Source organism: Lepidochelys olivacea (genome assembly GCF_965140295.1).
Source record: "Lepidochelys olivacea isolate rLepOli2 genome assembly, chromosome: 5".
NCBI classification, from domain to species: Eukaryota; Metazoa; Chordata; order Testudines; family Cheloniidae; genus Lepidochelys; species Lepidochelys olivacea.
The window spans coordinates 62,793,800-62,818,141 of NC_140415.1; the positions used below are offsets into that span (position 1 = coordinate 62,793,800).

General features: G+C 42.0%; 1 protein-coding gene across 2 annotated transcripts in view; it reads left to right on the forward strand.

Moving 5' to 3' along the window:
• The window catches only part of LNPEP (leucyl and cystinyl aminopeptidase), a 103,115-nt gene that overhangs the window by 21,508 nt on the left and 57,265 nt on the right, over nucleotides 1–24,342 (forward strand). Inside the window, exon 1 of one of the 2 annotated variants that reach the window (XM_084629183.1) lies at nucleotides 21,451–21,480. The exons of the other annotated variant lie outside the window; for it this stretch is intronic. The gene's annotated coding sequence lies outside the window, so the exon portion shown is untranslated. Of the gene's footprint in view, nucleotides 1–21,450; nucleotides 21,481–24,342 lie in introns of those variants that run through there. 2 annotated transcript variants of the gene reach the window in all.

Sequence of the window (24,342 nt, forward strand, 5' to 3'; positions counted from 1 at the left end):
AGGTATGCCAAATGTCGCTTTGAAGACCTTTCTCGAAAGCTTGTCGTCTTCACCAACAGAAATTGGTCTAATAAAGATATTGCCTCACCCAGCTTGTCTCTGTTTCAGCTGACATTTTCCCACTGAACGGAGCCTAACTTTCTATTGTTGTCATATAAGGAATCCAGTGCTGGAGATGCTGTACCAGGTTTGCTAAATACTGTCTGTACAACCTGTGTTCCCAAGGCTTCGGGGATTAAATTGTCTGTTTCTTTTTAACCTTGGCCGCTACATGCGGACAATCCCCCCTGTGTATTTTCTTGCTCCTTTTTACTTTGAGTCCCAAGACTAGAATTAGAACAAATCGAAAAGCTCTGAGAAGCCTGAGAATACACTGTGTTCTTAAAAACCAAGCCTGAAGTTTCTGAAGATAAATTACCAGATCTCCCCAGCCTTATTTAAGGGCTTGCAATAAATCCGTACAGGCAGCTTTGGCTCACATCATTAACAAAGAATGATATCCTTTTAAGTTAAAACAAACGTCACTGTTGCTTAGAACAAATTGGATAGGGGCTAAGACTACTCTTAATCATAAAGTATTGTCACTTTTTTCATATTTTTGAATAACAATCTATACACATGGTTTTCTTTAATGTCTACGGTGACTGGTTTTTTGTTAATTGCAGGACTTCCTTAAAAAGGTCTTTCATGCGTCACTGGATAAAGAAATATTTGTGTGTCAGGATGATCCTTCTGATGGCTTCTCTATTTGTTTTGACCAAGCGTTTCATTAGTGAATTGTGGTGGGTTTTTTTAAATTTTTTTTTGGTTTGTTTTTTTTTGCCTCCATTGTTGGGTATCCAAATTAAAATATGTTTTTATAGAGGACTGATTCTTGCAGGGTGGGTGCTCAGCATTTCCTGCAGATCAGGTCCTGTAAGTCATGTCAAGTTGGGCTCCTAGAATCTCTAATGACTCAAAAATCCTGCCTTTTGAAATGATGATTACTGCTCATTTATATTGTGACAGCATCTAGATGGTGCAGAGCACAGTCCCTGCTGCAGGGAACTTGCAGTCTAAAAGACAAGACATAACAGGTGGATGAACCAAACAAGTAGTTTGGGCATTTTTCCCGTATTTCCCCTCCTCCCCGCCCTCCAGTGTCCTGCTTTTTAAATTATGAAGAACATTTTGCAGCACTTTTGGATAATTGATCAGTAAAGGGGGGAAAACAGAATGGATGTTAGTGTTCGCTGTGATTTTGTATCTTTTAAACTCCTGTCATGGAGTTTAAAGATACTTCTTAATTTCTCTTCTTAAAGACCAAGAACCACTTTAAAACAGAGCAGTACCGTAGATGCTGAACATTGGAGAAGACAGTAGTGAAGTAGCAGATCGTAATTTTCATAGCAAGCAGTAAATTACCTTTTTATGGTGTGAATAAAGACCAGAGACATTAGAGATCTGTATGTGCGGCTTATTGTCAGTACAGTCCTTCACTGGTTCAGATCTCAGAAACTGTCTTACCAGCATCTGTGAGTTTCTGCTTGAGGTTTCAGCAGGATGTGTCCTGGATACTGAGTAAATAGCCCTGGGATGATCTTTGCCTGCTGTGCATATTTAAAGAGAAAAATGAAATTACCCACATAATGCTGAGTGCGTATCTGCACTGTTAGCTTGTCCCTGTTGGTTACCAGTATATTTTGAGCTGAGCTGCATGCCTAAAAGAAAGAATTAGTAATTGGCTTGAAAGCCACATTAACAGAATGTTAAGGTTGAGATTTAATTTCACAAAGGTCAGGAACTTCAGATTTAAGATTACTTCAGTAACATTAAAGCAGGGACAGTGTTGGGTCACTTGCTGTATAATCAGAGTTCATATAGAAATAGACAGTTCGGTAGATGTGACACTTCAGTGATAGAATGCTCTTTCCTTTATGTATTGTTTGCCACATTGTGTCATGTTGTGTGTTGATGTGATGAAAGACGCAGTTTTTCAGGCATATGTGCAAGGAGGAAGTTACCATTACTGTGGGAACCTCCTCAATTTGCTGACTTTGTGCAGTTAATGTAATGTTAGAATGTGTTTAAAATTTTACCCTTTTTCTTTTTACATGTGCTCTATTGGTTGATAGTGGGGTGGAGGAAGGGAGAAATGCAACCAGAGTTGCAGGAAAAGGCATCACATGAGGTGAGTTGGGGCTCAAAAAGAGTGTATGCAATTCCTTTCCTCTCATTTCCTCAGAGCCCTCTTTAATGTATGAAATATGGTACAGTCTCAGTGTGTGGTGCTTCTGGTTCCAGGCTCTTAGCTTCAATAAAAACAATTCAAGGAGACCAACAGAATCATAAAACAAATTCAGGTCTCCCATAAACCACTACAGAACACTGTTAAGGTCACCAGGCAAGATAGCAAGGGATGTGCTTTCAAAAGAGTAATATGGGTATTTAGCTGGACAGCTAGTATTGGTGTTTATGGGTGATGACAAAAAACTCTTGCACACTACTTGGAAAGCATATCCGAAAGTGCATAAAATCTTACTTTTTTTTTTGTTTGTACAGTATAAGAGTCAGAGCAGCCATTGTCAACAGAAACACTAGCTGGGATTTTGAAAGGAGCCTAAGTATTTGGGTGCCCAAATCCCATTAAAATTCAGTGGACATTTGTTTAACTCCCTTAGGCCCCTTTTAAAAATCTCACCCAGCAGTTCTAGAACACTTGCAATCTATTACCTTGGCCCAAACTGGCTTGGCTTCTTAAAAGACGAGTTTAGGCATACTTTGACTGCTTGGGGCCCTTGCTTCCAAGCAACTATAAACTGCCCCTTTAATTTGCAAAGTACTGTGGTTCCCTAATAAATTCTTTCCAGGATCCACTTACACATCTACTATACTGTTATTAGAGCTAATGTTACCGTTAATTTAACACATTATAAATTCTTGTGCAGGCAGCTTGAAATGTTTTAGGATGATTATTGTTGTAGAAAAAAGGGCTTAAGCCAGTGCTCTTTGCTTAAAAGGTCCCAAGCTTTTCAGAATTATATGAACTCGCTCTCTGATACCTACTCATCATTCAGACCTGGGTATCTCCTATCTCTCTCTCTCTGTATAGTAACTGCATAATGTGTGAGGATTCAGAACATGGTATAAATCAGGGATCTCAATCACCAGGAGGGCCACATGAGGACTAGTACATTGGCCCGAGGGCTGAATCACTGACGCCCTCTGCCCCTGGCCCTGCCCCAACTCCACCTCTTCTCTGCCTTCTCCCCTGAGCATGCGGCTTCCTGCTTCTCCACCCTCCCTCCTGGAAAGTGCTAAGCACTGTTAAACAGCTGTTCGGCGGCTGGAAGTGCCTGGAGATAGGCAGAGGAGCGGGGACACTGCACGCTGGGGGAGCAAGGGAAGGGGAGTTTAGCGGCCTGCAGGAAATAACTCCGGGGGGTGGTGGTGAAAGGGCATGGGGAGCTTGGCGGGCCACAGTAAATAACTCCATGCGCTGCATGTGGGCTGTGTGTTTGAGACTCCTGGTATAAATGCTTCCACCCAGAGCAAATGTTTACAGCCAAGTTATCAACCTCTGTGTAATGTAAATGTTGTCACACAAGGGTAATGAACCCAGGCTGTCAAATACAGCTGTAATTGTGGTCACATGTTCCTGTATTAGAGAAAATCATAATTCTTAGAAGGCTCTGGCAGCTAATTATTTCCGTAATTTGTGCAGGGATGGAAAAGGGATGGGGGAGAAATAGTTCCAACACTATGTTCATACCTTTCACACCACTGGTATTTCACATCTGCCCTTTTCCTCTTGTTTGAGTTGTCTCCGTTACAGACTTCCACTGACCATTCTTGGATTCCGCCTTCCCCTACCTCCCCTAGGAGGTAAAATCAAATCCTAACAGCAATACCTAGTACACAACTGAATACTTAATTTCCTAGGAGACTAGTGGAAACTGGATTTGACAAATCACCTGAATATACTGTGGGCAGGGGAGCAATCGCATACTGGCAAAGGGGGCATAATAGATGACTTAACAGATTATTTGTATCACCGTAGTATCTAGGAGCCTCAGTCTTGGACCAGGACCCCATTGTGCTAAGGGCTGTACAGACACAAAACTAAAAGACAGTTCCTGCCTCTAGGAGCTTACAATCGAAGTATGAAACAAGACAAAAGATCATTACAGGCAGATGGAGTGCAATGAGAAACAATGAGGCAATATTGGTCAGCTTGTTAGTCGGTGGTTTCATCACAACAAAGGTCTTTCTGTCAAGTTTTGTGTAAGCCTTATGGCAGAGGAGTGTGGTTGGTTGGTTGGTTTTTTTAAGGGGGATAATGTATTCATTCTGTGGATGTTCCTGGGAAGCTCCTCCCGAGCATTATGGGCAGCAGGAGAGAGAGAGCCTGACGGTGCTTGTTTGACAATTTAACAGGCTGGCAATGGAGGCAGTTGTCATAAGCCAATTGGACACAGGAGTTCATCTTTCCATACTGAATGGGAGGTGATGGGTCATAAAGGATCTTGAAAATGAAGACTAGCTTATGTTTGATATGATAGAGCTAGTGGAGGAATGCAAAGAGATGAAATGGTGATTTTCCTGGCCCTTCACTTTGATCTTTATAGCAGTATTCTGAATGAACAGGAGTGGGGCAAGATTAGATCTGTTCCATCTCTAACTTTCATGATGTCTAATTGCCCTTTATAAGCATGTTGCTGATCATAATAGCAGTAACAGAAAACACTATTAGCAATTCACGAGCTGACTTCTAAACTGTCAAATTAACTCTGAATATAATTTAAATATAATTAATAGGTAGGTGCCAAACACACTGCAACTGTAAGAGTAAGGGGACTGACATACTGCACTGCTGTATAGATGGGATGTCGTCATGTCCAAAGTCCTGCAAAACCTGTATTAATAGCATTACAGGGAAACCATTACAACCCATTGATAAACATGGTTAAGAGTTCTAGGAACTGGCTCCTCCCCGATACTGTTCTAGCCTATGGGATGGTCCTTTTTGCAGGTTTGCAACTCTTGGAGCTAGCTATTGGTTTAGGCTATCTGTTCTGGAGGAAAGGTATTGGCTTTACAGAATCTGATGATTATCCAACTCAGGAAGACTGTTAGAGCCCCAAAACTGAGTTGAAGAGTAGTATAAGAGCCACAAGAACTAAGAAGTCTGGCAGACTTTGTTTGAGACTTATTTCTAGAGGGATTGTGGGCTCATCAGATTCTACTGAGATCAAACTTCCGTTTAACAGGAGGGACTGTGTACAGAAGCAGAGTCTGCATTTAGTTGTGCTTTCAGAAATGGCACAACCGTTGGTGAGGTGGACCACATTGCTCAACCTAAACAAAAAGGGGTGGATGTGTGGAATCGCTTTTTGTATCTTTTTGGTATGTGTATCTAGAAGTGCTATGTGCTTTGGATATTTTTCTCCCCACCCCCTTCGTCCAATTGGCTGTCTGATTCTAGAGAAATGAGTACTATTAATACAATTTCTTACCACATCTGGACAAAGCCCTATCTGGGATGATTTAGGCTATGTCTACACTTGCAGAGTTTTTGCACTCAGTTTCATCAGTGATAGGGAAAGAAAAGCACTGGTTAAGTGTTTACATTTACACTCACTTAAGTGTTTACATTTACAGTACTTCCATCGCCATGAGAGGAATGTACTGAGGGCAGCTATCCCACAGTGCAGCTTTCTCCATTTTGACGATAGGTCTTGTGGGAAGGTGATTGTGGGGCATCCTGGGTCCCTGCACAGCCTCCTCTCCCCGAACACTGATCAGTTCCAGTAACTCAGCATTGCTCCAAGCAGGAGATCATTTGCTCCATGGAGCAGGTATTGTCACCTAGCCAGATAAGTGTTACTAAGAAAACAGGAAGGGGAGTTTCAAAGTTCCCAGGGCTTTATACGGTGGGGAGGGGTGGATGTCTGTTTACCTGGCATCAGAGTAGCAGAGCTGCTGGCCAGAGTGGTCACCTAGGCATCGTGGGATATCCTGCAGAGGCTAAAAGCTCTGTAAACAGGAAGAATGTGTCTTCACTTGCACATCACCACAAAAGCATCACCGGTAAGAGCAGTGATATTTTTTGCGAATGCAGACTAACACGGCTGCTACTTTGAAACCGGTAAGAGCTGTACACCTCTCGTGGAGGTGGTTTTCTTTTTGAGGTGGAACTTTTGAGGTGAAACTTCTGAGTTTTACTGCAAAAAGCCATGGGCAAGTATAGACACTCCCACGGTTTTTCTATTCCTTTTTTTTTTTAAAGGACTTTTCCCACTTTAAATGGCAAGTGTAGACAAGCCCTTAGTTGCGGTTGGTCCTGCTTTGAGCAGGGGGTTGGACTAGATGACCTCCTGATGTCTTTTCCAACCCTGATCTTCTATGATTCTATGACTATTTTAAATTCTATTTTGCACCATCTCTTTAATAATAATGAATAAACTTAGTAGACAGTATTGGGCGGTGTTTCTTGAGGTTTTAAAAGTGCATGTAACAATTAGGGAGACTGAACAGAAGGGAACCAACAATTACAGTGGTAAATGTTTGAGCAAACAAAACACAACCTTATCACAAAAATTTGACAGGCATAATTGAAACAAGCTTGTTGTGCATGAAAAGAACATGATAGCGTTTTTAAAATATGTAATAGGTATATTGCAAGAGATTAGCTAAACTAATAAATTTAGAATTATTGGTTCTAAAGCAAAGAGTAGCTGAAGAAACTTTTTAGATGAAGAAAAAATCTGACTTTCTTTGTGTAGGTGTCACATAGTACTATATACAGCACCACATTAGCTGGCTTAAATATTTCTGTTTCGCTGAGCCTATAGTACTGATGGATATGGCTACTCCCAAACCTTACATTGGGGATACGCTATTTTAAATTTTATTTTATTGTCCACTATAGTCCTAGAAATGGCTCAAATACATGATAATTCTGAGTTTGTCACACATATATATGACATAAGGGCCTAAAATATTATTTTTCCCCACTGACAAACAAAATAGGCCATCAGGGACTCTTACATAGAATCACAGGGCTTGAAGGAACCTCGAGAAGTCATCTAGTCCAGTCCCCTGCTTTTATGGCCGGACTAAGTATTATCTAGACCATTCTGACGCGTTTGTCTAACCTGTTCTTAAAAATCTCCAATGATGGAGATTCCACAATGTCCCTAGGCAATTTATTCCAGTGCTTAACCACCTGATAAGAAATTCTTCCTAATGTTCAACCTAAACCATCCTTGCTGCAATTTTAAGCCAATTGCTTCTTGTCCTATCCTCAGAGGTTAAGGAGAACAATTTTTTCTCCCTCCTTGTAACAATATTTTATGTACTTGAAAAATGTGTCTCCCCTCTGTCTTCTCTTCTCCAGACTAAACAAACCAGTTTTCCCAACCTTCCCTCATAGGTCATGTTTTCTAGACCTTGAATCACTTTTGTTGCTCACTTCTGGACTTTCTCCAAGTTGTCAACATCATTCCTGAAATGTGGCACCCAGATTTGGACACAATACTCCTGTTGAGGCCTAATCAGCATGGCGTAGAACAGAAGAATTACTTCTCATGTCTTGCTTACAACATTCCTGCTAATACATCCTAGAATGATGGCTCCCCTCTCCCCCCATAGTGTTACACTGTTGACTGATATTTAGCTTGTGATCCATTATGACCCCCCAGATCCCTTTTTGCAGTACTCCATCCTAGGCAATCATTTCCCATTTTGTATGTGTGCAACTGATGTGTTCCTTCCTAAGTGGAGTACTTTGCATTTATCCTTACTGAGTTTCACCCTGTTTACTTCAGACCATTTCTCTGGTTTGTCCAGATCATTTTGAATTTTAATCCTATCCTCCAAAGCACTTGCAACACCTCCCAGTTTGGTATCGTCCACAAACCTTTAAAGTGTATTCTCTGTCACTATGTGTACTCTCTAAATCTTTGATAAGGATATTGAACAGTGCTGGACCCAGAACTGATCCCTGCGGGACCCCACTTGATATATCCTTCTAGCTTTACTGTGAACCACAGATAACAGGCTGGAAAAACATTCCCAGAGAGTAGTTATGCACCCACCTTGTAGTAGCTCTATCTAGATTGTATTTCCCTAGATTGTTTATGAGAAAGTCATGGGAAACCATATCAGAAGCCTTACTAAAGTAAAGGTATCACATCTACTGCTTTCCTCTCCCTCTTCTCCCCCCACCCATTCACAAGGCTTTTTATCCTGTCAGAGAAAGCTGTGAGGTTGGTTTCACCTGATTTGTTCTTGACAAATCCATGCTGACTGTTACTTATCACTTTATTATCTTCTAGTTGTTTGCAAATTGATTACTTAATTATTTGCTCCATTATTTTTCTGGGTACTGATGTTAAGATGACTGCTCTGTAATTCCCCGGGTTGTCTTTATTTCCCTTTTTTATGGATTGGCACTATATTTGCCCTTTTCCAGTCCTCTGGAATCTCTCCTGTCTTTCATGACTTTTCCAAGATAATTGCTAATGGCTCAGCTATCCGTCAGCTCCTTGAGTATTCTGAATCTAGGATATATTTCATCAAGCCCTCGTAACCTTGAAGACATCTAATTTGTATAAGTAATTTTAACTTGTTCTTTCCCTATTTTAACCTCTGATACTACCTCATTTTCACTGGTATTCACTCTGTTAGAGGACCAATCGTTACTAACCTTTTTTGTTGAACGTAGCAACATAGTTTGCAGGATGGAGATTAAATTACATAATCTTATAGAAAGGAAAATGAGCAGTGATTTGAAATGGTGTGACATACTGGATTCATGCTGTGCCATTGAAAAAAGAACTGTAATAGTGTAATGTAACATAGAGATTAACAATAAAGGGTGACCTTAATCACTGCTCTATCAAAATGAGCTTTGCAGAAACATGTTTGATATTATAGTGATTTAGTTTCTCATTTACTGCACTGTAATTATTTGTTGATTGAAAGGTTTTGTATTTTCAGATAACGCTGGATTGCAGAATGGACAGACCTAGGGAGGCTTTTCCTCTCATGTAATTTTTATTTATTCCATCCATACACGGAAATTTGATCATTGCTTGAATTTAAAGGGTTACTGTTGTCATTTTTTTTGAGGCTGCCAAAATATATTGCTTGAAATTGTTCTTTGGACCTGAAGGCCAGGAGTCCTGAGCTTTTGCCATTTAAACATATTGTTGTGACTAAATACTAGCCACTTTTTCATTTGTCCGAGGAAAAGCCAAAACAGAAATTAGATGCTTGTGTTTGAAAGACATATTGAGTGACTTTTTGGCTAGAAGTGTGTGTTTCCTCAGAGCCGCCAGAGTAAATGTCCTTCTGCTAGCCTCTAAGGCTCTCTCTAAACTGGCAAGTTTCTGCGCAGTAAAGCAGCTTTCTGCATGGTAACTCCTGAGGTGTGCACACGACCAAGCCACTTAGTGCACAGAAACTTTAGAATTGTAGCACTGTTTTAAAAAAAAAACAAAAAAAACACCCCAACAAGAGGTGTAGTGCTGTGGTTCCAGTGTAGAGACACCAGTCAATTACAGCTCTGTGATTGGCCTCCAGGAGGTGTCCCACAATGCCTGTTCTCACCTCTCTGGTTATCAGTTTGAACTCTACTGCCCTGCCCTCAAGTGATCAACCGTTATCTCCACCCCGTAAATTCCTTTTGAAAGTCTCCTTCCTGTTTGCTTGGTGACACTTGCAATGGTCTCAGTGCATCTTTCCAGGTGGCCATGCCTGCTGTATGCAATCCCCCACTTGGAGCAATGCCAAGCTGCTGGACCCCATCAGCATTTGGGGAGAAGAGGCAGTGCAGTCCCAGCTGTACTCCAGCCGTAGGAATTATGATACCTATGGACAGATTTCATGATGCATGACAGAAAGGGGCCATGACCGGGACACGCTGCAGTGCAGGGTCAAAGTCAAGGAGCTGCGGAACACCTACCACAAGGCATGGGAGGCAAATGGCTGCTCCGGTGTTGCACCCACAAGCTGCCAGGTCTACTCAGGGGTGACCCCACTGCCATTCGAAGACCACTGTGGATACTTGTGTGCCAATTGAAAGTGGACCAAGCCAGGACGAGGAAATCTTGGACGAGGATGTGGAGGGGGACCCAGAGGCAGAGGATGACTTAGAGGCCAGAGATGCAAGCAGCCAGGAGCGCTTTTCTATCCTGGAGGAGGCTAGCCTGTCAAAGCTGTTGATGTTAGTGAAATGCGAACGGGAGAGGTGGCCCCTGGCAAGTGGCTTTGATTTTTGGGAATTGCTGAATTGTTGGGGGAAGGAGGGTTGCAGAAAGCAGGCTTGTCTCCCACCACATGCCTAGTCTGAATGGAGGAACAGGAGACTGATTGACTCCCTCACTTCATGGGAATCTCCCTCGGATCTCCAGGAAACTCTCAGGGAGATATTGGGCAATCCACTGTTGCAGGTTCTTCGGCAGAGCTGCTTTGTTTCTTGCCCCATTAATGGTAATTTTCCTGTGCTCTGTGCCGTCACAGGGGGGTGGACCATTGCTGCACACAGGCGAGCCGCATAAGGGCCAGTACGGAAGCTGCAGTCTTGGAGAAGACCCTCCCTTGATTCTCTGCTGACCCTCAGCAGCAGGATTTCTTCCATAATCACATCCTGTGGAAAGTGTGGGCACAAGAATGATTATCAGTCCCGTCCCCGCTCCCCCCACCACAGTGCTGCTCTCCTCAACAGCAGGGTCTGGGAAGACTGATTTACCCTGCCCGTGTGGCTACTTACCATTTTTGAGGTCTTGTGGGTCATGTGTGCTTGCCTGGGGTCAGCCAGTTAGTGACAGGTGTATGAGTACTGGCTGTGTTTTAAATCATTGAATCAGGGTTCTGTGTTGCAAACAATATTGCTTCTGTAAATGTGAAGTTTAAAACAAAACATGAGATGACCTTGGGAGCCCTGCCTCCCTCTTTGTTATCGGCAGCTGAATGGCCGCTCAGAACTAGAAAGCAGCCAAGAAGAACTAAGGAGGACTTTCTGCATGATGTTATGATGCACTCTGCTGCCAAGAAATAGGAATTGAAGGAGCTGGGGGACAGCGAGGAGGAGGACCAAAAGGAGATTGCAGCATGCCAGAATGAGCAGCTCTTAAAGGTTATGGAGTGCTAAGCAGGCACGCTTCAGGTGATACTAGGTCTTCAAACCGAACAGTTCCGCGCCTGCCCTCCCCTGCTATCGCAAAACTTTCTTTCCCACATGCCCCCCAGACACTGCCAAAACCCTCTTATCAACCTCCTGGCTCCAGTCTATACCCGTGGCATTCCACTCCTCCCCCCTCACAGTCCAGCACAGCAGACTCCCACTACCACTGCACTCAACACCCATCCCTCTGCAGTTTGGCCCTGCTGAAACAAAGTACCTACAGCACTGTACTCCAAAGGAGAAGGTTGGATATGATCCCTGGACATACACGAATCTTTAGCTGTCCCAGGACCCCTCCTCCTCCTGGGACCTTCCCTTCCCACATCTCCCTCACTGCTGATGTGTTTTTTTTGTTTGTTTGTTTGACTCTTTCTTTCCTCTGTCTTTTTTTTTAATAAAAGAATTGCTTTCAAACCAACACACTCTTTATTCTATTAATTGAAAGCAAAAAGAGCTCTGCAAAGCAACATACAATTATATTAAACCCACATATTGCATCGTCTGCACCAATCACCTCCTAGCATTACAAGCTCTGTACTCCTGAGCATAGCAACAACTATTAGTGGCTTTCAGGTTCAAATTGCTGCATCAAAGCATCCCTGATCCTTATGGCCTGGTCCTGCACTCCTCTAATAGTCCTGGTCTCTGGTTGTTCAGACTCGGCCTCCAGGCGCTGAGCCTCTGTGGTCCAGCCTGAGTGAAGCTTTCACCCTTCCCTTCACAAATATTATGGAAGGTACAACATGCAGCTATAACCATAGGAATATTGTCATCAGCCAGGTCTAGTTTCCCATAGAAGCAGCACCAGCGGGCTTTTAAACAGCCAAAAGCACACTCAACAGTCATTCTGCACATGCTCAGCCTGTTGTTGAACCACTCCTTGCTGCTGTCAAGTTGCCCCCTGTATGGCTTCATAAGCCATGGCATTAAGGGGTAGGTGGGGTCTCCCAGGATCACAATGGGCATTTTGACTTCCCCTTTGGTGATCTTCTGATCCGGGAAGAAAGTCCCTGCTTGCAGCTTCCTGAACAGGCCTATGTTCTGAAAGATGCATGCGTCATGCACCTTTCGGGACCTGCCTGCGTTAATGTCTGTGAAACACCCACGGTGATGCCCAAGCGCCTGGAGAACCATTGAGAAATACCACTTGGGATTAATGTACTCAGTGGCTAGGTGATCTGGTGCCAGACTTGGAATATGTGTGTCATCTATCACCCTTCTGCAGTTAGGGAAGCCCATTTGTGAAAAGCCATCCACAATGTCTCACACGTTGCCCAGAGTCATGGTCTTTCAAAGCAGGATGCGATTAATGGCTCTGCACATTTCCATCAACAGGTCTCCAGCGGTCGACTTTTCTGCTCCGAACTGGTTAGCGACCAATCGGTAGCAGTCTGGAGTAGCCAGTTTCCACAGTGCAATCACAACGTGCTTCTCCAATGGCACGGCAGCTCTCATTCTCAAGTCCTTGTGCTGCGAGGCTGGGGTGAGCTCATCACACAGTTCCATGAATGTGGCTTTCCTCGGCCGAAAGTTCTGCAGCCATTGCTCATCATCCCAGACGTGCATGACGACGTGATCCCACCACTCAGTGCTTGTTTCCCGAGCCCAAAAGTGGCATTCTACTGTAGTCAGCATCTCCATGAATGCCACAAGCAATCCTGTGTTGTAGCTACTACGCATGGCGAGATCAATGTCACACTCTTCTTGCCTTTTGTAGTTTAAGGAATAACTCCACTGCCACTTGTGACGTGTTGGTCAGAGCGAGCAGCATACTCGTCAACCATTCGGGATCCATTCCTGCAGCCCAAAGAGACAGGACATGCAGTACACAAACAGTTGAAAGATGGTGCCAAATGCGGACGGAAGCACAGGGATCGCTAAGATGCAAAGCAGTGCATCATGGGGCATTGGGACAGGACCCAGGGTGCCCTGTGGACCGCCCCCCCCCAACCACCGCCTTCCCACAACTCTTAGCAGAAGAGGAAGAGATGCTCTGTTGAATAGCTGCCCAGAGTGCACTTCTCCAAATACCACTGCAAGTGTGAACACGCTATTGCGCAGGCAGCTGAGAGTGTGAACACACAACAGCGGTTTCCCTTCAGCACTCTCTGAGCAGTTCTGTAACTCTGCTGGTGTAGACATGCCTTAAGAAATTGAGTTGTGTATGTCACACCAGTACTGTTCTCTGGAACACTGTGATGGTGGGGGGGCAGGGGTTGCTTTTGTTCTTTGACAGGTTTCAGAGTAACAGCCGTGTTAGTCTGTATTCGCAAAAAGAAAAGGAGTACTTGTGGCACCTTAGAGACTAACCAATTTATTTGAGCATGAGCTTTCGTGAGCTACAGCTCACTTCATCGCATGCAAACCGTGGAGGCTGCAGAAGACATTATATACACACAGAGACCATGAAACAATACCTCCTCCCACCCCACTGTCCTGCTGGTAATAGCTTATCTAAAGTGATCATCAAGTTGGGCCATTTCCAGCACAAATCCAGGTTTTCTCACCCTCCGCCCCCCCCCCCACACAAACTCACTCTCCTGCTGGTAATAGCTTATCCAAAATGACCACTCTCCCTACAATGTACATGAGCTATTACCAGCAGGAGAGTGAGTTTGTGTGTGTATGGGGGTGGGAAAACCTGGATTTGTGCTGGAAATGGCCCACCTTGATTATCATGCACATTGTGAAGAGAGTTGTCACTTTGGATGGGCTATTACCAGCAGAAGAGTGAGTTTGTGTGTGAGGGGGCGGAGGGTGAGAGAACCTGGATTTGTGCTGGAAATGGCCCAACTTGATGATCACTTTAGATAAGCTATTACCAGCAGGACAGTGGGGTGGGAGGAGGTATTGTTTCATGGTCTCTGTGTGTATATAATGTCTTCTGTATTTTCCACGGTATGCATCCGATGAAGTGAGCTGTAGCTCACGAAAGCTCATGCTCAAATAAATTGATTAGTCTCTAAGGTGCCACAAGTACTCCTTTTCTTTTTGTTCTTTGCTGGCTGTGTCTTGGGTCCATTGTTAACAGAGACCTTGGGGGAAATCCTGTGTGATTCTAGTTCCTTCTTTTTATTTTATTTTTTTAAGAACTACAAGAGCCAAGTAACATTGATGTCTAAGCACCTCAGTATTGTCTCTAACTTATCCCTGCCCCCAAAGCCCACAACCCATTAAAGTTACTTTTTTTTTCCTGTTTAGTAGCTGTTGACCTATTCAGATTTGCACAACTGAACTTGGCGATACAGCATTCTCAGGGCATGCCTTAAGCATTGGAATGTTGATTGCTCACAGAACAAGGTAACAACAAAGATTTTAATTGACCTCGATTAAACAATTTTGAGTAGAAAGAACAGGAGTACTTGTGGCACCGTATAGACTAACAAATTTATTAGAGCATAAGCTTTCGTGGGCATATCTTACTATATGTTCCATTCTATGCATCCGATGAAGTGGGCTGTAGCCCACGAAAGCTTATGCTCTAATAAATTTGTTAGTCTCTAAGGTGCCTGTTTATTTTGCGGATACAGACTAACACGGCTGCTACTCTGAAACCTGAATTTTGAGTAGCTGCAGCTGCTCAAAAGCTGTGTTTCCCTAACAAACATAGGGTCCAATAATCCTGCAAAGGCTACCATATGTAATGCTCCTTACCATGTAGCCCCATTAACTTGACTAGAAGTGTTCCTAGTACTAAGCATTCTGCTTTGTGGGAGGCTTTGGATGGGTGGGGGCACTGCTGAAGAAATTGCACTTGTTTTCTTACAATTATTAATTCATATTATAGTGGTGCTTCTTAAAGGCTGTCAAGGTTCCTTCCCCACTCTGAATTCTAGGGTACAGATGTGGGGACCTGCATGAAAGACTCCCTAAGCTTATTCTTACCAGCTTAGGTTAAAAACTTCCTCAAGGTACAAACTTTGCCTTGTCCTTGAACCCTATGCTGCCACCACGAAGCATGTTCAACAAAGAGCAGGGAAAGAGCCCACTTGGAGACGTCTTCGCCACAAAAATATCCCCCCAAGTCCTACACCCCCTTTCCTGGGGAAGGCTTGATAAAAATCCTCACCAATTTGCATAGGTGAACACAGACCCAAACCCTTGGATCTTAAGAACAACGAAAAAGCAATCAGGTTCTTAAAAGAAGAATTTTAATTGAAGAAAAAGTAAAAGAATCACCTCTGTAAAATCAGGATGGTAAATACCTTACAGGGTAATCAGATTCAAAACATAAATAATCCCTCTAGGCAAAACCTTAAGTTACAAAAAGACACAAACAGGAACATACATTCCATTCAGCACAACTATTTTACCAGCCATTAAACAAAAGAAAATCTAATGCATTTCTAGCTAGATTGCTTACTGACTTTTTACAGGAGTTCTGGAGATCATTCCTGATCTGTTCCCAGCAAAAGTATCACGCAGACAGACCCTTGTTTCCTCCCCCTCCCCTCCCCTCCCTCCAGCTTTGAAAGTATCTTGTCTCCTCATTGGTCATTTTGGTCAGGTGCCAGTGAGGTTATCCTAGCTTTTTAACCCTTTACAGGTGAAAGGGTTTTGCCTCTGGCCAGGAGGGATTTTATAGTTCTGTATACAGAAAGGTGGTTACCTTTCCCTTTATATTTAGGACTGAGGCTTCAACCAGTATTGGGGGACCCACTCTGCTAAGCCCTGTACAAATGTATAGTAAGATACAGTCTCTACCCCAAAGAGCTTACAGTTTACATATTCAAGATTAAATGAAAGCGTAGAAAGATTAAGTGACTAGTCCAAGGTCGCCCAACAGGGTAGAGCAGGAATAAAACCAGAGCCCCAGTCCAGTGTACTAGCTGCTGGACCCCACTGCTTTTCTACTGTTGACGGGACACATTTGCATTCTTAACAAATGTTGGGAGGAGTACTGCTGCTTGGAAAAAGTGGAGTTACTATAGTCAGAATCACCTGCCTTTTGGTTTCAGTGCAAAAATGCTATGTGGTGTTTCAATTTTGATTTAAACTAAGCAAATTTTAGCAAATGGAAACTGCAAATGTTGGGTAAACTTTTAGTGTCACCAGCAGCTTGAATCTCCCATAATCAGAGAATTGTTGTAGAAAAGAATATTTGACTTTCTGGATATGTAATATTTTGGATTATTTTATCAGTTTTAATATGTGGGGCTCCAGTTCTGTCCCACCATGAATCTCTCTTGTCATTGGAGCGTGTTGTGGGTTTTTTTGTAGAACTTGATCTGTGCAATGGTCTCTGTTACCAGGCTAACTGCACATCTGCGTCCCCCACTCCCCCCCCCCCCCGTCTCTCTATAGCACATCCCCTCTCAGGCCTCAAACCATAGCTACTCTCTCCGGGTGGAATCACACAATTCTCCCATTCTCAGACCTGGCCCTGGTGATCAGCTGTGATTTCTCCAGCAGCCCCGATATATGTTCGGTGTCCCCCAGCTCTCTCTCTGGGAGCTATGACAGTGGTATCTAGTAACCAAACAGTCTTCTTAAAGTATTATTTTATGTAGAATCACATGATAGAGAAAAATATTGTAAACAATAAATCTGTTGACAACACTAGTTTGCCAGATGGCTGTCCACCTTCCATGTGGCAGTGCTGATAGGTCTAAGCTTTCTATAGATGCCCTGGGACAGTTAAGGTCTCACTCTTTCTCAGTCTCTTCCTTTAACTCACAAACCAATTATCTCTCCCCCTGAGCTGGGTGAGTGTTTTTTTTTAAATCTTGCCCAGTCCTTTGATCCCTTCCTTTGTAAGAGAACAAGGCCTTCTTTAACTATCTATAGCCTTTTGGTCAGTTAGTTCCCAACACTGGCAAAACAGTGGTGTCACTTCAGGTTGGAACCTAAAGTAGGCTATTGTCCTCTAACTGCCCCCAACTGTTTTTTTTTGTTTTGTTTTGTTATAGTCAGTGTTGCTTCCTTTCTTGTTTTTTCCCCAAGAGATACCTATTAAGCCAGATCAGTACACTCATACAGGAAAGTCTAATAACCCCATTTATAGAAACTTCATCTCACTGAGCATGTCCAATATGGTATTCATAAAACTACTGCATATCAGTATTCTTAATTTATTACATACTTGCTGTTGCAAATGCAGAGCTGCTAGCTGTCTGCAGCTCTGGATTAAAATGGTCTGTATTGAGCCATTCCGGCTTGGGGTGGGATGTAAGGGCTGGCTTCAAGTGGCATTTTATATCTGGGGCAAACTGGTTCAACAGTCTTCGCTATGTAACTTTTTGAGAAGAAAAATCTAATTACTGTGTCTAATTTGTAATTAGGAAAGTTGTTTTCAATAGTGTGCAGATTTTCACACTCCTTATATCCTCATATAGCATTTTTAGAAATTCGTTTCCAAGAAAGATTCGCCAGATCTAAAGCTGGTGAAAATGGGTTCACTCTCTTGCACTAGCTAAAGAGCGGACTGTCTAAATGCGCCAGGCTTTAAGCAGAGCTTTGCGGATCTCCCTCTTAAGAAAAGCACATGCAGGGCAGATGCAATCCTAAGCACAAAAGGGGTGAGGGTGGGGAAGAGCTACTTTCCTGGGACAAAGTACTCGTTCCATGGATTGAGCATGATACAGAGACAGCTTTGCCTCTTATAGAGAAATAAGACCGCAAATGAGTCTAAAGACTAACAGTGTGAAAGTGAATGAATTGCAGGTCTCTCCTCAGTAATTTTTTTATCTGTTTGCAGTGCACTTCGAGAGAGATTAAAATAGAGAGAATTAGAGTAAAAACAGCCCCCCCCCCGCCATCCTAGGAGAAGCAGGTGTAATTTTGTAGTTGGGCAGAGGGAAGTCTTCCTAATATTAAGTTCCTTTAGAGATGGTCGTGTGTGTGTAAAAATGTTGAATTTCATAATTACTACTTCACCTTTTAAATGCCTATATGGTCTCGTTCCAATCCCTGCAAACATTACATGTGTCATCCTATGGTTGTCTAATATTCTAGAAATCCAGTGGATATATTCAGTTGGATGTTGTCAGAGTAGCCATTCTAAAAGCTAGTCTGTAAATACAGGTCCACTGGTGTGCACCACATTCACGAATCACAGCTAGACTTTTCCTTCACTGTTTGTGACACTAGCCATTCTTAATAGGGAAGGTGCAATTTATATCATGGTAATAATTAGTAGTCCAACTGCTTTTTGCCTGATGACCTGAGGTTAGCTCTTTTGTATTGCACTTTTTGTTTGGCTAAGCAGTGTCTTTTTGTTTGGCAAAAACAATTGTTGGTGCAGCTAGACAGTTGGAAGTGTGCAAATGCTTTCCATGTAAGACTTTTTAGATGGAACTACTGCCAAGTTACAGTAGATCAGTTTGCTCAGTAGCCAAGACTTGGCCTATTACCTATCTCTGCATGTTTCTAAAGAGCCCAATCCTGTAATAGATAGATGCCCTTAGGCAACTGAGAATTCAGTGAAACTACAGTACTTGCATACATAAGTAATTTTATGTATATATGTGTGAGGGATCGGGGCCTTAATTACTTACAAAATTGAGATTAAGACTCGTGACCCAACCAGCAGGAATGGCAACTGCATATGGTTACCTGTGCAAACAACCAAATACTCTACCCAATTTGTCCATCTAAAATCCTAATCTAAAGAATAAAGTGGAAAGGAGAAGGTTTGTGCGTACTGATAGGCACTTGCAGTTTTAAGCCATTGTTTAATGGTACAACTACATTTTCAACACAAAGGTCTCTTGTATTGAATAGACCTGACTCTTCAAGAGGAGGCTTTTTAGCAGCATTTTAAATAAACATCCTTTTTACTGCTGTTTAGTGTGTTAACTTTTTTTGTACAATTTGTGGGCAGTCTTTTATATTGAAAGCAAAAAAAAAACAACCCCTCACTTGATTAAGTGGTTGGTTGAAAGTAACAGCATTTGAGTCACTTCCTTTTCTTCTGGATTTTCGAAACACATCTGACTCTTATCTGATTTGTACATTTAGTATAGAATGTGTTCTTTTCTTTATGGGGAATGTTAAAATATTGTTTAGAAAAATAAACTTTACAAATCTGGAAAAGAGAGAAATCAATTTTTTATTTTTGGGATTCATTTTGAAATGCTAAATTTTTAGGACACGGGTTAACTGTTTGGTCTCTTCCATTTCCAGAGGAAGTGCTACGAAGATGTCAAACATCAAATTACACTCAGCAATACTGGGCTTCCTTATTTTTAAGTGTTACAAGAAAATTTTTGTCATACAGGGAAGACCTAAACTCTACATATTGCTCATTGAGCAAAGAAAAAGTAGTTTAAACCAGTTGTGTAACTGAAGAAAACACAAGAAAAAATGTAAACAATATTTTTATTATGGCCATTAGTAAAAGTCCAGCCAACAGTATTGTTCAGGAAGCAGTTGTACTTCAGTGGAGCAGAAATATGATTTGGGTTTATGTAGAATCCATCACTGCGCTATCTACAGTCCTTCTGTCAGTGCTTAATTTCTAATTAAAGTGGTGCTGGGGCTATGAACTGCCAAGCCTAGAAGTACTGGGGCTGAGCCCCGGTACAAATTAATCACTGCCTTCTGTATATCTAATTTTTTGTATGAAGGTTGAACTATGTACTTGGATGTTATCATGCATATGCCTGAAGTTTAATCTATGCCTGTACCTGACAGGTGTGTAGCTTTACTGTAGTGAAAATGACTGACTGCTTTAATTATATATTGTGGTGTGGAGTGGAGGTGGATGAAGTCTCAGTTACTACAACAGGCAGGTTTCACCTAGAGCTGTGTAAATAACTGTTTGTTTACTGGCTATTCTGGGGCCTGCGGATTCATGTCTGGTCAATGTGAATTTTTTTTTTTTCAACTTTTGACAAACTGAAAAATTAAAAATTTATTTGGGTTGGACAAAATGTGTTTTGAAAACCAAATGTAGTGCTTTATTTCAAAGCTTTCTTAATTTTGAAGAAGAGAAAGTAATTTCAAATCAAAACATTTCATATTACTACTTTAAATAAATTATTTGGGTTTTGATTTTTCTTTCTCCTGATGAAAACAATTTGGCAAATTGCCAAAATGTTTTTGTTTGACCTGAATCTGCCTCCCTCAGTTGGTGGGGTCTGTGTATCTAGAAAAAGTCTTGTCTGAAACTTTGCGTGTGTGTGTGTGTTTCTAGCTCTAAGTTCAGGTATTTCAGGCAGCCAGTCCACCAGTGCTCCCTCGCTGTTCCCCTCTCCCTTTATCCCCTTCACAGTCATCTAAAATAAGGACAGCTTTGCTTTTTTTTTTAATTGAATTGCTTTATTTTGTTGTAAAATATTAGCGATTCCTATATTTTTATCTTAATTAAATATTTGGTTAAAACTTAATTTAAAATTACATCTTCATGCAGAAAGAGGAAACTGCCACCTTGGCTCAGTCCTTTCTGAAGTGAAATGAGACTTCTGTTTGAAAGGGACTGAGTAAAAACATCAGGATTTTGGTCCATAATGTGTGCTGAAAACTTTCACTGTCATTGTAAAGCAAACTTCTATGTGTTAGGATTTTGGACCCTGATCCTTCTTCCTATTAAATTGACATTAGTTTTGCTATTTGCTTCAATGGAAGCAGGATCAATTCATTAACAAGTAATTTTTAATAGGTACAATGCTTCTGTATTTCCAGTAAAAATTTCCTTTTAAGCAGTGCAGCTTATTAGACATTCATCATCAAGTTAAGGAATGTATTTTTTGGGGGAGATTTTTCTCCTGAAATCTAACCCTCCTAATCTTTCTAAAATTCCCACTGGCTCAAACCTACAGAAGCATACCCTGGAGACTTTGTATGAGTGAAATATGTTTTTGTTCCTGCCATGAATGCTAATCTTTCTTCCCTATCAAATTTTAAGAATAAAATGTCCTTTGTGAAGGAGAAACTGCTTGATTCATATACTTATGAAGTAAATGTAAAGAATACATATACTTAAATGTATTGTTGATTTATCTCAACAAACCCACAGAGTTTCTGTAAATATTATGTATTAGCAGTAACCACTAACTTCACAGCAACTGGTCTATTGCTCGATATTGATAGCAAGAAAAAAGCTATGTTCGGACACAGTGTACTATTTGTTTAGTTCCTCCATTCTGTGTCTGCCCTCGAAGTTCTTTATATAGTATCCTCCTCTCTGTCTCTGGGAAGCACTGCACAGAGAGCTTCTAAGAGGTTTCACTTTACTTTTACAAGGAGTCTTAATGCAGATTGATAGTTTAGTTGTGCATAATATCCTCCTTTCTTTTTCAAGAGAAGCAGTTTTGCTGCAGGCATTTTAAAGCAAACCTATTTTTCATAACACAGGCTATCCCATTACAGTAAGTACTATTACTTGAGTCTCATCACCTTTTAACACCAGAATGTTGTAATTGTTTTAAGGAATTGCGTACATTTGTCTTGGTTGTAATGACTTCTGTTTTCTGTTTTTGTGGTTTCTGTTTTATACAAACAACCCCCTCTCTTCCCCAAAAAATCACACAATACTTCTGATATTTTAGGGATTTTTTGTGGATGACGGTAAACAGTTGTGTTAGTGAGCACGTTAAGAATAGCAAAATTATTAGGATATCAGTCTTTTGCTTCTAATTTCTATCATCAGTTTTTGGTGGCCTTTTTGGGGTGACGCAGGGATTGTGCTAAAAGTAGAAAATTAATTGTTTTGACTATAAAACAGTGCTTCTAACTGTGACACTTCAATATCTCTGTGAAGCTCAGGCTGTTCGCTAGGCCATCTGTATGATGTGACCTAAAAGTGACTGACACAGCCATAGGCCAGCGACTTCACAAAGACCACCAACATGTGCACACTCTGTGGGTGGGTCTGTCTTGAAGTAATGCATGGCTGTGTGTTAGCAACATGCTGTATCTAGTTTCCATTCTGTTGTAATTTTTCTTTAGCTTTGGGACTGCTTGCAGAGTAAGGGAAGGGAAATAAGGTGCACAATAAGTATTGTAACTGACGCCACTACAGGGTGGTGTGCTTTCCGCATATCCATCTCTTGAGCTGTCTGGTCACAAGCCGTGTGTTTTGGGAGCTGAAGATGCCCCAGGTCTTTGGTGGGTTCGCCTAAAATAAGGATTACTTTACTAGCGCGGTCATAAACAGAAATGTGCAAAAAGCACAAATACTTTCAATTAAAAGAACTGATTTTCCAACAGTTCCTAACCCAGCACATAGGGGCAGTTTGTTACTTTATACCCCTGTATCAGTCTTGTTAAGGCTTCCTGTGAACCATTATCCTTCTGTGCACAATCAGTTGTCCCCATGCCTCATGCTTACAAGACACTGTGCTGTATCCTTCTTCTGCAGCTATTACTGGTCCTCTTTCCCTGTCCTGCTCTTAACTTTCAATTCCGTTCTGGAGGCTATCTAACCTTCCCTCTGCAGCCATCTCTCAATCGTTGGCTACCACTGCTGCTCACTCACAGCTTCTGGATGTCTCCCAAGAGCCTGGTCTCCCCTAAACCTGGGATATTAATTCCTTTTTTGTCTAGGGAATTTATGGAGCACTTTATTGGCCAGAGGCTGAACTGGGCACCCCAGTGCCCTCTCTTGGCTAGATCTTCCTCTTCCAGCTCAGCCATACTGGAGATCCTGGAGGAGGGAACCCAATCATGAGCCAGTAGGTTCATTAGAGATTCAAATTTCCTGTTTTATCTTCAAGCTGCTTTTCCTTCATTAATAAGACAAATACAATATTGATCTTACAAAATTGAATCTGCATCCATTTAGCAGGGACAAAGTCCACACACCTTGTTTAACATACGTACTGTTTGTTAGCTAAAGGCCAACGTTTTCAGTCCTGGGTATCAAAGTTGGGTATGTACAGCCATGTTTAGAAGAAGCCTGACTCTTTCAGAGTTGTTGAGCACTTGCAGCTCCCATTGAAATCCCTCTCACTGACACCCAATCAGTCCGCTGTCCTTAGTTCAGCCCTCCCCGTTCCAGCTTCTATTTCATAATTTTGGGCAATGGCTTCCTTTCACCCTCTTAATGTTAGAAGTGTGTGTTGCTTTGCTCATCTTGAATTCCTCGGAACGTCTGGTTTCTTTGGGTTTTATTTCTTTAATTAATGACACCTCTGTATGTCTTTTCAAGCCTCACAATTAGACCATCACTAATTCTGACACCCAAGTTTCCTAGTTACTCGATCAGCTGAAGTCACGTGCTATTTGCTCTGTCAAAATATAGTAGTATGCAGCCTTCTTGTAGCCATGGTGATCCAAGGATATTAGAGATGCAAGATGGGTGAGGCAATATCTTCTATTGGTGACCGAGACAAGCTTTTGCATTTACACAGGTCACTGCACTCAGTATGAGAGCTAAATACAAGGTGGAGCAGATTATTGAGCTGTAGCACTCTGAGTATATTTTCCAGACCTGAAGAAGAGCTCTGTGTATGATCAAAAACTTGTCTCTTACCAACAGAAGTTGGTCCAATAAAAGACATTACCTCACCCACCTTGTGTCTCTAAAATACAGTACGGAAGGGAATTATGGCATTCAACTTTGCATTAAACGCTGGATTTTTAATCCTGTCTATTCTTTTTCACTAATAACTGTGTAAAATGTTACCTTTAGAATTCACATCCGTTTCTTAATGCCTAGTTTCTTTAGAATGAATTACCGGTATATGTGGGAAATGTGCTCTAGAGTGGGTGCATAACTGGTTGAAAAACAGTACTCGGAGTACTTACCAATGGTTGGATGTCAGACTGGGAGGATGGATCTTGTGGGGTAGTTTAGGGGCCTGTCCTGGGCATGGTAGTAGTCTGGCTGGTGGAGTGAAGAATATGCTTATAACATTTGTGCATGATTGCAAGCTGGGAGGGTTGCTAGCAGTTTGGAGGACTGAATTAGCTTTCAAAAGGACCTTGACAAATTTAGTCTGAAATCAACCAAGTTAAGTCAATAAAGACAAGTGCAAAGTGCTACATTTGGGATGGAAAAATTAAATGCATGGATACAAAATAGGGAATAACTGGTTGGATATTAGAACTGCTGAAAGGGATCTTGGGGTTACAGTGGATCACAAATTGAATATGAGCCAACAGTGTGGTGCAGTTGTGAAAAAAGGCTAATGTCCTTCTGGGATGTGCAATGTAATACACTGGGGATAAACTGATCTTCTCTGCTTGGCAGGGGTGGGGTCTCAGGTGAGTCTTGTGTCCAGTTTTGG